Source organism: Cricetulus griseus, unplaced genomic scaffold (assembly GCF_003668045.3).
Source record: "Cricetulus griseus strain 17A/GY unplaced genomic scaffold, alternate assembly CriGri-PICRH-1.0 unplaced_scaffold_2, whole genome shotgun sequence".
Taxonomy (NCBI): Eukaryota; Metazoa; Chordata; class Mammalia; order Rodentia; family Cricetidae; genus Cricetulus; species Cricetulus griseus.
Genome location: NW_023276919.1, coordinates 1,329,425 through 1,346,850, shown reverse-complemented (window position 1 = coordinate 1,346,850; position 17,426 = coordinate 1,329,425). Strand labels below are relative to the sequence as shown.

The 17,426-nt window shown below is 37.8% G+C and overlaps 1 pseudogene; it reads left to right on the top strand.

Annotated features, from left to right (window-relative positions):
- Positions 1-17,426, top strand: part of LOC100751980 — a 110,555-nt pseudogene that overhangs the window by 15,949 nt on the left and 77,180 nt on the right.

The window sequence follows — 17,426 nt, the reverse complement described above, 5'->3', positions numbered from 1 at the left end:
CTTGGGCCCATGATATGGGCAGTGAGATTTCTGTCACACTTGCCAGGAAATACTTATGATCTGTCTGTCACAATCTCTTATATCGTCAAATACTTAACCAAACACAATCACCCATGACCTCACGTATTCTCCTGGACTTAGACAGGAGGCACAAGTCTATCTCAGGTATAAATATTTTTACTTCTGCTGCCCCACAGTAACCTACAATGGCTTCAGTCCAGTGCACAGGTAAGTAAACCCATTAATATAACATTCCAGCTGATTGATGACCACTTAGATACATCCCATATGCTGCAATTCCCAAATGGAGACAACGCAAAGTTTCTTGTATTAGGGAGGTTTAAGATTCCTGGTGTTTCACTCATACATTTTGGTACATTAGTTGTTGTACTTTTCTGCTTGTTTTCCTATATATTTATTGTAATTAGAAGCAACATTGTTTTACATGTCAATCCCAGTCCCCTCTCCCTCCCCAACTCCCTTGCCCCCCATTATAATGCTATCTATCCCATAAGATTTCTGCTCCTCAGCAAGAGTAAAGTCTTCCTCTCGGGTGGGACTTCAGTGTCTGTCATATCCTTTGGGATAATGACTTGGCCTTTGCCTGCAGTCTAGACTGAGAGAGCAACACCCTATGTGGAATGGGCTCCCAAACTCCATTGCTATGCTAGGGATAAGTACTGATCTACTACAAGGGGCCGTATAGATTTCTCAGGCCTCCTCACTGACACCCATATTCATGGGGTCTGATTCGGTTCCATGGTGGTATCCCAGTGATCATTCCCCCTGTTCAAATGAGCTGGGTATTTTGGTTTTACAAGCCTGATCTTGACCAATTTACTCATGACACCTCCTTCTCTGTAACTGGATTTTAGTTCAGTTCACTGTTTAGTTGTGGGTATCTGCTTATATTTCCATCATTTGCAGGATGAAAGCTATAGGATGGCATATAAGTTAATCATCAATCTCATTATCAGGAGAGGTCAATTAAGGTAATATCTCCACTGGTGCTTAGATGATTAGTTAGTGTTATCCTTGTAGCTCTCTAGACATTTTCTTGTGCCTCATTCCTCTTTAAACTCATACTGTCTCCCTCTGTGATTGTATCTCTTAATTTGCTTTCTCTATTTTCTCCTATAAAACCGGAAGCATTTGTAAGGCAAAAACACACTCAGCAATACAAAAGGGCAGCCCACGGAATGGGAAAAGATATTCACCAACCCCATACCTGACAGAGGAATGATCTACATAATTTACAAAGAACACAGGAAGCTGGGTTCCAAAACACCAAAAAAATCCAATAAAAATTGGGGTACAGAAAGAAAATCTCAAGTTCAACACGTCCCTAACACAAAATATCCAAGAAATATGTGATACCCTGAAAAGACCAAACCTAAGAATACTAGGTATAGAAGAAGGTGAAGAAATCTAACTCAAAGGCAAAGAAAACATATTCAACAAAATCATAGAAGAAAACTTTCCCAACCTAAAGAAAGACAAGCAAATGAAAGTACAAGAAGTCTAAAGGACTTCAAAATGACTGAATCAAAAAACATGTCTCCTCAACACATAGTAATCAAAACACCAAACATACAGAATAAAGAGAAAATATTAAGAGCAGCAAAAAAAGGACAAGTAACATATAAAGGGAATCCTATCAGAATTACACCTGATATTTCCATGGAAAATCTGAAAACCAGAACATACTGGATAGATATTCTACCTACAGTAAGAGACCACGGATGCCAGCCCAGACTACTATACCCAGCAAAGCTTTCAATCAATATAGATGGAGAAAACAAGATATTCCATGAGAAAACCAGATTCAAACAACACATATCCACCAATCCAGCCCTACAGAATGTTCCATAAGGAAAACTGCAACCCAAGGAGTTAACTACAACCAGAAAAATATAGGCAATAGATAATCCTAGTTTACCAACAGCCCAAAGGATAAAAGGGATAGAATCCCACACATAATTTCACTACACCGCCAAATACAAAACAAGAATGAACAACCAATGGTCATTAATATCCTTCAACATTAATGGTCTTAACTTGCCTATAAAATGCGGTACATTTACACAATCGAGAACTACTCAGTGGAAAAAAAAAAAACAATGGAATCTTGAAACTTGCAGGAAAATGGATGGATCTAGAACAAACCATTCTGAGCGAGGTAACCCAATCGCAAAAAGATAAACATGGTATGTCCTTACTCATATGCGGATTTTAGACATAGAGTAAGGATTCGAGCCTACAATCCACTGCCAAAGAAGCTAATAAACATTGATGTCCCTAAGAGAGACATACACGGTCCCCTGGAGAAGGGGAGAGGTTCAAGATCTGCTGACCAAATTGGGAGCATAGGAAGAGGGGGAGGGAGCAAGGAGAATGAGAAGGGAAGAGGAAGAGGGATGCCGATGACATGAGGGAGCAGAAAATATGAGTAAGGGGAAGAACACACGGTAACACGAATGGAGATATCATAATAGAGGGAGACATTTTTGGTTTACAGAGAAAACAGGCACTAGGGAAATGTCTGGAGATCTACAAAGGTGACACCAACTAACTATCTCAGCAACGGAGGACAGGCTACCTTAAATGCCCTTCCCTGATAATGAGATTAATGATTGACTTATATGCCTTCATCCATCAGCTGGTGGAAGTAGAAGAAGACACCCATAACTAATCACCGATCAGAGCTGGAACCCAGATGCAGAGAAGGACCAATGAAGAGCACAGAGGTCCAGAACATACTGGTGAAACACACAGAAACAGCTGACCTGAACATCTGGGAAATCTTGCTCCCCATTCTGATTGCTGGAATACCAGCATGTAACTGATCCAGACCCCAGGAGGAAACCTCAAAAATCTATGGGACCTCCTGTAGAAGCCCAGTATTTATCCCTAGCATAGGTGTGGACTTTGGGAGCCCAGTCCATATAGAGGAATACTACTGGGGTGGGCCTAGGCCCTACCCCAAAGGAAACGAAAAACTCTGATGACACTGTATGGAAGGCCTCATCATCCAGGGGGAGCAGAAAGATATGTGACAGATAAGGTCTTAGTTGGGGGGGTAGGGCAGGATGGGTGGGAGAAGGGAAAGGGGATTGTCATCTAAAACAATCTTGTTTCTAATTGAAATAAAAAAGTTGAAAAAAAGACACAGATTAGCAGAATGGATAAGAAGACAGAATCCATTTTTCTGCTTCATACAAGAAAAACAACTCAACTTCAAAGACAGATGGTACCTAAAAATTAAATGTTGAGAAAAGATTTTCTAATCAAATGGACACAAAAAACCAAGCAGGGGTAGCAATCCTAATATCCAACAAATTGGACTTTAAACTAAAATCAGTCAAAAGAGATGAAGAAGGTCATTTCCAACTCATCACAGGAGAAATCCATCAGGATGAAGTCTCAAATCTGAACATTTATGCCCCAAATACAAAGGCATGAATCTTTGCAAAGTAACATTACTAAAACTCAAATCAAACAATAAACCACACACACATATAGTGGGAGACTTCAACTCCCCACTCTCACCACTGGACAGGAACAAAAGACAAAAATTTAACAAAGAAACAAAGGAACTAATAGAAGTTATGGCCCAATTGGACTTAACAGGTATTTATAGAACATTCCATCAAATCACAAAGCAGTATACCTTCTTCTCAGTGCCACATAGAACCTTCTCTAAAAGTGAACACATACTTGGCAACATAGCAAACATCAACAGGTACAAAAATTGAAATAACCGCCTGTATCTTATCAAACCACCATACTTTAAAGTTAGGATTCAACAACAGTGTGAATTGTAGAAAATCTACAAAATCATGGAAATTAAGTAACACCCAATTGCACAACTCTTGGGCCCAGGAAGAAATAAAAGAAGAAATTAAAGATTACCGAGAATTCAATGAGAATGCAGACACAACATACCCAAACTCATGTGAAACTTTCAAAGCAGTGATAAGAGGAAAGTTCACAGCACTAAGTAACCACATTAAGAAAGCAGAGAATAATCACACTAGAGAATATAAACACAACTGAAAGCATTAGAACACAAAGGGGCCAATACACCCCGAGGAGCAGATGCCAGGAATTAATCAAATTGAGGGCTGAAATCAATAAAATGGAAACTAGGAGAACAATACAAAGAGTCAATATATCGAAGAGTTGGTTCTTTGAGAAAATCAACAAGATAGATAAACCTTTATCCAAACTTACTAAACAGCAGAGAGTGAACATGCAAATCAATAAAATCAGGAATGAAAAAGGGGGACATAAAAATGGACACTTAGGAAATTCAGAAAATCTTCAGGTCATACTTTGAAAACCTGTACTCCACAAAATTGGAAAATTTAAAGGAAATCAACAATTTTCTTTACAGTATCACTTACCAAACTTGAAAGAAGAACAGATAGGCAACTTAAACAAACCTATAATCTAGAAGGAAATAGAAGTAGTCATCAAAATTCTCCAAACAAAAAAAGCCCAGGTCCAGCTGGGTTCAGTATAGAATGATACCAGAAATTCAAAGAAGAGCTAATACTAATTCTCCTCAAAGTTTTCCACACAATAGAAGCAGAAGAGTCATTGCCAAGCAATTTTCATGAAGCTTCACTTACCTTGATAACCTAGTGACAAATAGACACAACTAAGAAAGAGAACTACAAATCAATATCCCTCATGAACATTAATGCAAAAATACTCAATAAAATACTGGCAAATGGAACCCAAGAAAACATCAGAGAAATCATCCACCATGATCAAGGAGGTTTCATCCCAGTGTTGCAAGGATGGTTCAACATACGAAAATCCATTAATGTAATCCACCATATAAACAGATTCTGGGAAAAAAACCAACATGATCATTTCAATAGATGCCAAAAAAGCCTTTGACAAAATCCAACATCCCTTCATGATAAAGGTCATGGAGAAAAAAGGTATAATAGGAACATACCTTAATACAATAAAAGCATATACAGCAAGCTCACAGCCAACATCAAATTAAATAGATAGAAAGTCAATGCATTTCCACTAAAATCCAGGAATAGACAAGGCTGTCCTCTCTCCATACCTCTTCAATATTTTTGCCCTTGAAGTTCTAGCTAGAGCAATGAGACAACAATAGGAGATCAAGGGAATACAAATGAGAAAGGAAGAAGGCAAACTCTCACTGTTTGCAGATGATATGAGAGTCTACATGAGTGACCTGAAATACTCTACCAGGGAATTCCTACAGCTGATAAACACCTTTAGCAAACTGGCAGGATACAAGATTAACTCAAAAAATCTGTAGCCCTACTAAATACTGATGACATATTGGTGGAGAAAGAAATGAGAGAAACGTCACATTTTACAACTGCTACAAACAACATAAAATACCTTTGGTAATGCAAACCAAAAATCTGAAAGACCTGTACTGCAAGAATTTTTAGTCTCTAAAGAAAGAAATAAAGAAGATATCAGAAAATGGAAAGAACTCCCATGGTCTTGGATAGGTAGGATCTACATAGTAAAAATGGCAATCTTGCCAAAAGCAATCTACAGATTCATTGCAATCCCCATCAGGATCCCAAAACAATTCTTCACAGACTTTGAAAGAACAACTGTCAACATTATATGGAAAAACAAAAGACCCAGGATAGCCAAAACAACCCTGTGCAATAAAGGAACTTCTGGAGGCACCACCATCCCTGACTTCAAGCTCTATTACAGAACTGTAGCCCAGAAAACAGCTTGGTACTGGCACAAAAAAAGACAGGTAGATTAAAGAAGTATAGTTGAATACACTGAATTAACCCACATACCCAAAACAAAGGATTTTTGACAATCTAAATCTTTACGATAGAATAAAAAGAACATCTGAAACAAATGGTGCAGGCATAAGTGAATGCAGGATTATAAAGACTGCATATAGATCCAAGTCTATCGTTAAGCACAAAACTTAAGTCAAAATGGATCAAAGATATTAACATAAATCCAGCCACAATGATCCTATTAGAAGCCAAATGGAAGATACCCTTAAATTAATTGGTACAGCAGACCACTTCCTCAACATTATGTCAGTAGCATAGACACTGAGACCAACAATTGATAAAAGTGACCTCCTGAAACTGAGAAGCTTCTGTAAGGCAAAGGACACAGTCAACAAGACAAAACGGCAGCACATAGACTGGGAAAAGATATTCACCAACCCCAAAAGAGACAGAGGGCTGATCTCCAAAATATACAAAGAACTCAAGAAGCTAGTCTCCAAAACACCAAACAAACCAATTACAAAGTGAAATGCAGAACTAAATAGACAATTCTCAATAGAGCAATCTAAAATGGCTGAAAGACACATAAGAAAATGTTCAACATCCTTAGCCATCAGGGAAATGCAAAATAAAACAACTCTGAGATACCAACTTACTAATGTCAGAATGGCCAAAATCAAAAACACCTATGACACTTTATGCTGGAGAGGGTCTAGAAATAGGGGAACACTCCTCCACTGATGGTGAGAGTGCCAACTCGTACAGCCACTTTGGAAATCGGTACAGCAATTCCTCAAGAAACTAGGAATCAGTCTACCACAAAGTCCAGCAATTCCACTCTTGTGTGTATACCCAAAAGAAGCACATTGATACAATAAGGACATCTGTTCAACTATGTTCATAGCAGCACACTATTTGTAATAGCCAGAAACTGGAAGCAGCCTAGATGCCCCACAACTGAAGAATGGATAGAGAAAATCTGGTACAATAACACAATGGAGTACTACTCAGCAGAAAAAAAAAAAAAACACTGGAATCTTGAAATTTTCAGGAAAATGGATGGAACTAGAAAAACCATTCTGAGTGAGGTAATCCAATCACAAAAAGACAAACATAGTATGTCATCACAGGTATTTGGATTTTAGGCACAGACTAAAGGATTACCAGACTACAATCCAAACTGCCAGAGAAGCTAGTAAACAAGGAGGACCTTTAGTGAGACATACATGGTTCGCTGGAGAAGGGGAAAGGGTCAAGATCACCTGGGCACATTGGTTCATGGGAATAGGGGGTAGGGAGCTTGGAGAATGAGAAGAGGAGAAGACGAGGGATGCAGACTACATGAGGGAGCAGAAAGTTTGAGTCAGGGAAAGAATAGAAGATAACAAGTATTGAGATACCATAATAGAGGATTTACAGAGAAATTCAGGAACTAGGGAAATGTCTGTAGATCTACAAAAATGACACCAGCTAACAATCTAAGCAACAGAGGAGAGGCTGCCTTAAATGCCCTCCCCTGATAATGAGATTGATGGCTGACTTATGTGTTGACTGATAGCCCTCATCCAGCAACTGGTGGAAGCAGAAGCAGACAGACACAACTAATCAGTGAACTGATATGGAATCCAGTTGCAGAGTAGGACAAGTGAAGAGCAAAGGGGTCCAGACCAGAGTGGTGAAACCCACAGAAACAGCTGCCATGAACATCAGGGATCTCTTGGTCCCCAGTCTGATAGTTGGGATACCAACATGGGACTGATCTACAACCCAGGAACATGGGTTTCAGTAAGGAAACATAGGAAATCTACCGGACCTCCCGTAGTAGTTCAGTACTTATCCTTAGCATAGGTGTGGACTTTGGGAGCCCATTTTACATAAAGGAATACTCCGTGAGCCAAGACACACAGGGGTGGGCCTAGGCCCTATCCCAAATGATACGACAGACCCTTATGACACCTTATGGAAGGCCTCACCATCAAGGGGGAGCAGAAAAAATATGTGATAGTTATGGTTTTATTTGGGGAGGGTAGGGAAGGTAGGGAGGGAGAGGGAACTGCGATTGTCATGTAAAACAATCTTGTTTGTAATTGAAATACCATAATAGAGGATTTACAGAGAAATTCAGAAATAAAATATGCAGAAAAATAAAATGGGTTACAGAACTAAATTGATAATTATCAATAGAGGAATCTAAAATGGCTGAAAGACATAGAAAAAAGTGCTCTACATTCTTTGCCATCAGGGAAACACAAATGAAAAGACATTTTTAGCTTTTAATGAGGGTGTCATATTCTTAAGAATTTATACTAATGGAAATTACATTCAGGGAGAAAATCGAGGATTTTTGTCCACACAAACTCATGGAGCAATATTATAATCACATGAAAATATAAAAATTATTAAGAACTTATTTTTCACAATGGAAGTGTGTGACCTCTAATTCAAGAATATAGGCCACACTAACTGAGGTCATTTGAGATCCCAGGAAGGAGAGGTTTTAGAGGGGCCAGAAACATCAATGGATACTCAATATGATTCTGTGTAGATGGTATCTCAGTTCTCTGATGAGAATGTACGAAGGGGACACTGAGCAGTTCCTCCCTTGTACATTAACTCATATAGAATCCTGGCTTGTTATAATTTGCTTTACTGCAAAGGAACAGGCAGTTGGTGTTTTCTACTTTCTCTTCTGAAACAATTTTGGAGTTGTTCAAACCTGGCCTGGAATCTGCACTCTTCACTGAGGTCCATAGACTTTAAAACAGCATAGGCTTTAATGACAGAAAACTCACCTCAATGCATGCTGTTTCCTAGGAGGTACAATGGATATTGCTTTGGGGAGAACAAAATACTCAATAATAATACTGGCTTCTTGCACACATGATATGGGTTCAAAGAATTCCACAATGTTGTACAGTGACATATGCCTTGGCAAAAAGGTAGACACAGGTATCAGTGAATATAGGATACAAAATTGACACCCAGGCTAACATATATTCCATTTTAAATGCACCAAGAAGTGTTACTTTTTTCTAGATTTCCTAGTAGATTTGTTTTGGGAAAACATTTTATAATTCAAGGAGAAGAGTTTTCATTCCCTTAGTCATGATCCTACAGAGGCACCTTGATTTATTTTGAAATTTTCTGTGAGATACCTGGTAAAAGACTAAGACCTCTGTGGCAGGAGACATTATCTAAAAGGATTAGCTGTCCATGAGCTACTCATTTTTGTAACTGTGAGCAGAGACTGTATGAAAAGCATAGGTTCTGGAGACTGGAAACACCCCACTCTTCCTTCCTGATCAGCCGGCCTGACCCTTTCCAAGCAGAGTGTAACCTCTGCTCTTGCCAGCATCTATCCAAAGTCCCATTCGCCCCTGATCTCCCTGGGCCTGAGCCTGCTTGGAGTTGACCCGCCCAGCCAGTGAGGAGCTCCCTGAGTCTGGAAACACCTCACACTTCCTTCTCACTCTGTCAGCCTGACCCCTACCAAGGCCTAACCCCTACCTAGTGAGGAGACTACCAGGAGAGGCAAGACCATCCAGAGATTCAGACATTGAAGTCCTGGCCCACACACCACAGGGTCACAAGAATAGCTAGAGAGATCCCACCTGCACCCACTAAAAGAATAGGTTGGAAGAAGAAAGAACAAGAACACATTAAATAACAGAAAGACCAATATGACACCACCAGAATCTAGGGACTCCAAACCAGCAAGATCTGAAAAGCCCAACACAAAGGATGAAGAAGAGATGGACCTCAAAAATTATCTCAGGAATTTGATAGAGACCTTTAAAGAGGAAACGAGAAAATCCCTTGAAGAAATAGAAGAAAAAACAAGCAAAAAAACCACATGAAATGGAGGAAAAGACAAACCAAAAAAATCAAGAAATAAATCTCTTAAAGAATCTAAAGAAAGCCAAGAAGAAAACAACAAAACAAGTGAAGGAAACACTCGAAACAGTTCAAGATATGAAAGCTGAAATAGACACAATAAAGAAAACACAGAATGTGGCGATGCTGGAAATAAAAAGGCTGGATAAATAATCAGGAATTGAAACTGCTCTTAATCTAGCATTTTTCATATCTCCTACTGGCTTGTCTTGCTAATCTGAGCTCAAAAATTTATTTTGTGAATCTCCTCAATCTAAACAGTTATCATTACCTTACTTATCTATATAACTCTTATATTTATCCCTACCTCCCTTGTCATTCCTACCACCTCTTACAAAATACCATGAATGCCATTGAAACATTTTAGTTCGCTGAGAGAAAAATTTTCGCACAGGCCTTGTCTCAGGACAAGGAAATTGGCCCCAAAACGAGGGCAGACAATCAATCCTTTTGGGGTCACACCTGGCCAACAGACAATCAGGGACTTTTCAGGGTACATTCTGTGGTTTTTCCTTTGTAGAAAAGCATGTCACACCTGGGTGACTAACATGAAGTCTTAATTCTGGACCCCACGGAAACCCAGACCAGATTTGTCTAAGATGGGGATGTCTAAAACAATTAAAAAAAAGAGCAAATAGTAATAAAAATTAAAAGAGGGTCAAAAGAAACTCATAAAAATGTTAGAGAAAAATGTAAACTGTTTTCTATGGGCTCTCATATCTATTTATAATAATAATACAGGTTAAAAATTTTGACCACACCATGTTAATTCTGTTTAAAATTGTACATATCTCCCCACACCCCAAAATTATATATACTTGTTAAAAGTTTCTATCTGGGTTTTCTGGTTTAAATGTAAATTTTATTAGAAGCCAAAAGCCAAATCAAAAATTGTTCAAATATTTTTGTTGTCTAATGCCAACATCAGCCAGTCATTTGTGGACATAGCTCAGAATTTATCTCTGAGCTCCAGTCATTAAATTTGGGTTATCAGGAATTCAGATATCTTTTTAATAAAGATGATATTAAAACTCTTTCATGGTTAAATCTGTCAAAATGTTAAAACTAGTAACACTGGAAATTGACAACATAAATTTAATAGTCACCCAGCTGATAATGATTTTGAACACATCAAAGGATGCTTTATTTTTTATATTCTTACAAACAGACAAAAAAAGATTTTTAATTGTTCAAATTTATAAGGTTATAAGTTATTAATGCTTCTATTATATTGTTAATATTTGTGCTTAAATCAAAAGAGTTAAAATTTAAGATCACAAGCAAAATTTGCATATGCTAATAAAAAATTGAGCTGACAACGCTGACCAGTGATCATGATGCTCAGATCCTACACCTACTGCCAGGCAGGACTGGGCTCAGACTGTGGACAGGCTACAGGACACTGGAGAATTGATTGTACCACTTTTGCCTAGACAAAATAAGGTCAGTCTTTTCCACTTCCCTCTTCCACAGAGAGAAAAAAACTCTGTCTTCATGGACCTGGTAAAGATTTACTTCTGCCCCTAACACTATTGAGACTTGGGTATGGCTAACTGTATATGGACTGGACCCTGTCATTTTTAATAGTTTCAAAAACTGCATAAAATTTATCATTCTCAGATCTCTGATAATATTAATGGTTAAACTATAGCCATCTTAATAGCTCTTTTAATAAAATTCTGATAAGCTGATAAAACCAACCACATGCTGTTCAGTCACAAGCTCAATGTATTTAGATTTATTTAGTTGTCATCTAAATATAAACTTAAAGGGCTTTTCATGAGGCCCAAAACACCTCTGTCCAATCTGTACCTCACTCTCTAGACAGAAGAAAAATGTACAAGTTTCTAATCCAAATGTACAGATTTGTTAGAACTCAAAGTTATAAATATGTTTCTGCCCTTGTACAAATACCCACTATCTGCTTTTTCTGCAATGTAGATTTCAATACAGATTGGTAATGATAAAATGTCTAAAATTTCTATGTCCTATTATATAATAAAGTCCATATAGGCTTCAGAGGTTCAAAAGTCATAAACCTTAGATCCACTTTTCACAAGTAAGAAAAGAACTCCAAATGAGTATAACATCTGTTATCCCATCTATTTGTACCTGAGGATGAGATTTTCTCCATTGTCTTGGAACTCCTGCAATTCTTGATCACTAGAAATATGGGCCTAAGAGTTCCAATAAGATACATAAGTTTTAACTTCTGTTCCCAGTTTAAATATGTCTCAACAGAATTCCATTGCTGGCAGACAAATATCAGTTGCTGAGTACAGCATGCTCCCAAAGACTGCAAGCTCTGGACTTACTGTGGATGTGAAATAGTCCAGCTGATATGGACACCCCCTATCTCTGAAACAAAATCTGCCAACCATAAGCTCCTGATGGATTCCCCACTGCCTAAATTCCCTTCTTTGCTTTTGACTAGCATTGCAGCCCTCGTGGGTCCCTAACTTTGTCACAAGTCAGTAGTAAGTAGCATAGGAAAGATTCCCTTGCCCATTTTCCTGTAAAAATGCTAAGTCAAAAAAACTCCCTTACATGAGGGAAACGCTTGTCTAGTACACAAGCCCTAGTTCTTACCCGGCAATATCAGGCTCTTAAGCAACAAGAAGGACCTAAGTTTTAGGATTAAATCCTCACAAAAGAAATGGAATAATGAAAGATTTTAGTTTGCTGAGAGAAAATGTTTCCCACAAGCCTTGGCCCAGGACAAGGATTGGCCCCAAACCGAGGGCAGACAAACATTCCTTTTTGGGTCACACCAAGACTACAGACAATAGGGGACTTTTCAGGGTACATACTGTGGTTTTTCCTTTGTAGAAAAGCACGTCACACCTGGGTGACCACTCTAACATGAGTTCATACTTTCTAAACAATTACTTTGTACACCTTGCTTGTATGCTGATCTGTGGTTTTTCCTATATAAGGAGCTTACACCCCATGCAGGGTGTGCAGCTTTCCCGATATTTCTGACACCCAAATGCGCATCTGTTCAATAAACCCTCTTGCTTTTGCAGCTCTTGGTCAGAGTTCTGAGTCTTGGGGTTTCTCGGGACACTGTGTCCCTTAGGGGTCTGGGGACTTTCACCATAAAAAAATTGTTTTTTAGCCTCTCTCATATCCTGTATCACTGACAAGCTGCTGCCAATTGAATCTGTCTCAAATAAATACTTAGATATATTAATTTATTTTTAGACCTCATTCTCTCAGAAAGAACAGTAATTAGACATGTATTTTATTCAACATGATACTCATATTCATTTATTTTATTTGAAGGTTGCAATTTTCAAATAGTCGAAGCAGATATTTATGTAAAATAATAATGGCGATGCTACCTAACACTTATTGGATGAGTATGAGATAACATCTTGTCATCATGACTATTAAAATAAGCCTTAAAGTAGGCACTATGATTGTTTATATTGCACAGATAAGGAAGTGGAGGCTCAGAGTTAAGACAGAGTTTAATAGTTATGATTAATAATAAGTTATACAGATTTACCAAAGCTTTCTAACTATGTATTTACAAGTAGGAAGTCCAAAAAAAGGCCAAAATCCTCTAAAGTTGATGGACACTAGCTGAATATTTTTTTAATTTATTAGTTCAAATTAGAAAGAAACCTGCTTCACATGTCAATCCCAGCTCCCTCTCCCTTTCCTCCTCTCCTGCCCCCCACCAACCTCCTACCCGAGAACCCCTCTGCTCTCAGGGAATTACGAAAATCTGTCATGTCATCAGGGGTAGGGCCTAGGCCTTCCTCCACTTGTGCAGGCTGAGACAGTTTCCCTCCATATGGGATGGGCTCCCAAATTCTTTCTTAAGTCAGGGATAAATACTCATCTGCTACCAGAGGCACCATAGAGTGCTGAGGCCTCCTCACTGACATCCACGTTCAGGGGTCTGGATCAGTCCCTTGCTGAAAACTTGAAATTCGCAGGCAAATGGATGGAACTAGAAGAAACCATCCTGAGTAAGGTAACCAGTCACAAAAAGACAAACATGGTATGGATTCACTCATATAGGGATTTTAGACATAGAGCAAAGGATTACCAGCCAACAATCCACACCACCAGAGGAAGTAAGAAACAAGGAGGACCCCAAGAGAAGAATGCATGGTTCCCCAGAGAAATTGAAGGAAACAGGATCTCCTGAGCTAATTGGGAGCATAGGGGGTTAGGAAGAGGAAGCTGGGAGAGGGGGGAGAAGATGAGGGGAGAGGAGAAAATCGGGGAGCAAGAAGATTGAGTCGAGGGAATAATTGAGGAGGGCAGGATGAGAGATAGCCTAATAGAAGGAGCCATTATAGGTCCGAGGAGAAATCTGGCATTAGGGAGATTTCCAGGGTTCTAAAAGGATAACACCAAATGATAATCCAAGCAATAGAGGAGAGGATAACCTAAATACCCTTCCTGTATAATAAGCCTGAGCAGAGGCAGACACCTTCTAGCTGAACATTTTAAGAACTCTTTTGCCACTGTTCTCAAAGCAATCAGATGAATCTGCAGGTGAGTAATGAAGACCAAGAATCTCATTTTCAGGTAACATTGACCTAAGCAAGCTTCTGTTCACTTCTAGTACAAAGTCACTTTGTTAAGCATACTATAGAAATAAGAGATACGTTAGGAGATACATTAAGTCCATGGCAACTAGGAATCACTCTAGTAAATTATCTTTCCTTCAGTCTTGGTTTTCACATTTAGGTATCCATATTTTAAAACTCTTCAACCTAGAAATGCACTCTAATCTAGTATCTGCTCGTTTTCAGCACTGGATCATTTAATTAAAAGTAAACTTTATGTTCATCCCAAGAAACAAAGGTCAATGAAAGGGAATTTTCATGGTTATATGCTCATCACTTCATTAGGAAGAAACTACCATGTCTTAGACAGGATTTAAATGTCAATAACAAAGTAGAATCTGTAAGTCATGCAGGAATCATTACTCTAAAAATAAAAAAGGCTTGTCATTTCACTAAAAATCATACTGAACACAAACCGAAGCTCTGCATTTTAACCAAACTATTCTACATCTACTACATAACAATCCTCTTTACTATCCTGATAAATTAGTATCCAGAGACACACCACTTTTAGAGGAAATATAGAAGAACAGATAATCATCTGGTCCAAAAGAAAAAAATCTAGAATTCAACCTAATTGGATCTGGTTCCTGAATATGAAATCCTTCCTTTACACAATATATATATATATATATATATATATATATATATATATATATATATATGTCTTCTTTGTGAAGAGAAATTGACTGTGACTATTTGAATTCTACTCTCTCCATCTTTCTTATGTTTTATATATGCTATATGTAGAGGCCTGATTCTAAGACAAATGAATGAACATTTTAAAGCACCTAATCCTTAAGTTAAGCAATCTAAAGATTTTCCAAGTTCAATACAGTGTGAAATATGAGATCAAACATTCTTAATCCATATAAAACACTAACACATCAAAAATTATCTCAGGAACTGAACAGACACAGCAGTAAAATTTACATGTTAAAACTTAATATATATAAAGCTTAACCCATTATATAGAACACATGCAATAAAATAAGCAAAAGTGTTGTATAAGTTAATGGTGAATGAGATTTTACTTGCTTGTTTGATAAATGGGGTTAATTGATGTTTATTTTTATTTTGCATTCTCAGTATATATCATAGGTGTGTTTAGGTGGCTAAGCAGTTGATGAATGTTGTTATATCAGATACATATTAAGAAAAATAAATTAGGTAGCACTGTGTATTCCATGAAGGAAGGGTCATAACTTATATGGTACTTCTTAATGTCTCATTTTGAGATAATATTGTCAGGACAAGTAATATATAATAGTTAGGAGAATAAAAGAAATCTGGAAAACTGGGTAACAGAAGAAATAAGGTTGTTTTGAGAAAACAGTTTTGCCACGAAAAATATTTAGGCAGCTGGTTGTGCTAGGACAGATATTTAATCCCAGGGTTTGGGAAACAGAGGCTGGGAGGTCCCTAAATTTGAGGTAAGGCTGGTCTACCAAGCAAGTTCCAGGACATCCACGGATTTTGCACTGAGAAATCGTGTCTTTAAAAAAGAAAAATCCAGCCAAGCATTGGTGGTACACGCCTTTAATCACAGCCCTTGGTAGGCAGAGGCAGGCAGATCTCTCTGACTTCCCGAGACCAGTCTGTTTTACCAGAGCTGGTTCCAGGACAACCTCCAAAGCCATAGAAAAACCCTGTCTTAAGAAAGAAAGAAAGAAAGAAAGAAAGAAAGAAAGAAAGAAAGACAGAAAGGAAGAAAGACAGAAAGGAAGGAAGGAAGGAAGGATGGAAGGAAGGAGGGAAGGAAGGAGGGAAGGAAGGAAGATCCTAAATCACTCAATACAAATTCTAAGACAGTAGAATTTGCATCAGTATTTACATAAATTTTGTAAACAGTCCAAAAGCATATTCTTGACATAATGACTTAGGAACTTCTATAACCACTTATAAAAAGGCAGTCTCACTATTCTGGGTATTTTTGCTGTTTTTTAATTTTTAAAACAAAGTGTGTCTCTATGTGGCCCAGGTTGGCCTTCAACATGAATCAGACTTGATGGCCAAGTATGGGGCTTGCAGGTGTTTAATGATACTAGTCTAGTGTGTTTTGCTATCTATCAATCATGGCCAGTAGCTTTCTCACCACTGTATTCTCTAAAGTACACAGACAGTCTCTCCTGATGTAAAATTTTGGTAACTTCAAAGGTAGACGTAAAACAATTTGGAAAAAATATAAATGAAGCACATATTCACTTCAAAGAGGCAGGAACATGTTCAATAGAAATTTAGTGATGCATTCTTTATTTTCAAATGCAGTTCTCTGCATTGCTTTTTGAATTTTTCTGGTACTAAAAAGGGACTGAAATTCCACAAATAATGAGAATTGTGGACAGTTCAGAATGCTTGAAAGAAGTGGTTGTGTTTGCAAATTGAAGCAATATGTACAGCAGAGATAAGCATTTGGAGTTATAGATAACAAAAGCTAAGAACATTCCCTGGAAAAATAGTAGAGAAATACTAAAGACTCTGGAACACCTGAGGAATGCTCTGAATAAGCAGCAAAAAATGGCCCATGTGCTGATGTCCAACTTTATAGTGGCTTACCGACAGATAGTAATTGCTTGAGAAAATGGGAGTAGAAGGAGAAGCAGCCATTTACTCTAGTGCACAAAGATAAGAGAAAATAATTAAAAGAATCTAACGAATATATAGGAAAATAATTATTCATGGATGTTTAGCATGTTTATGGAAGTCATGAAGAAACTATTAATGTATTATTGGGACACATTAGTAAAATCTACCAGCAATCTAATTTGTGTATGTGATCTAGTTTTATTTCCACAGCTTGACAAGTTTTCACAAGTATTCAGGAAATATATGTTGAAGAAAGGCTTCCTATTTCTATGAAGACATGTATTTTTTTGGAACTACAAACACATCCCTATAGTACTTTTGTGACATCATTAAAAATTACAGAGAGTAAGGAGAATGGTGAAAGGAGGAAGGACAGAAATGTTCATGTAATAATATCTAACATATTACACATTTTTATGGATAGAATCTCCCTTAAACTTCTCTTAACAATATAACGAAAGTTTTATTATCTGTGTATTATGCAGAAACATATTCACAGAGATAGACTGCATAAGTCAGAAGAGACTAAAAAGACAACAGGTTTCTAATCCAGGCCTCTTTGAAAATCTTACAGAATAGTAAATAATAA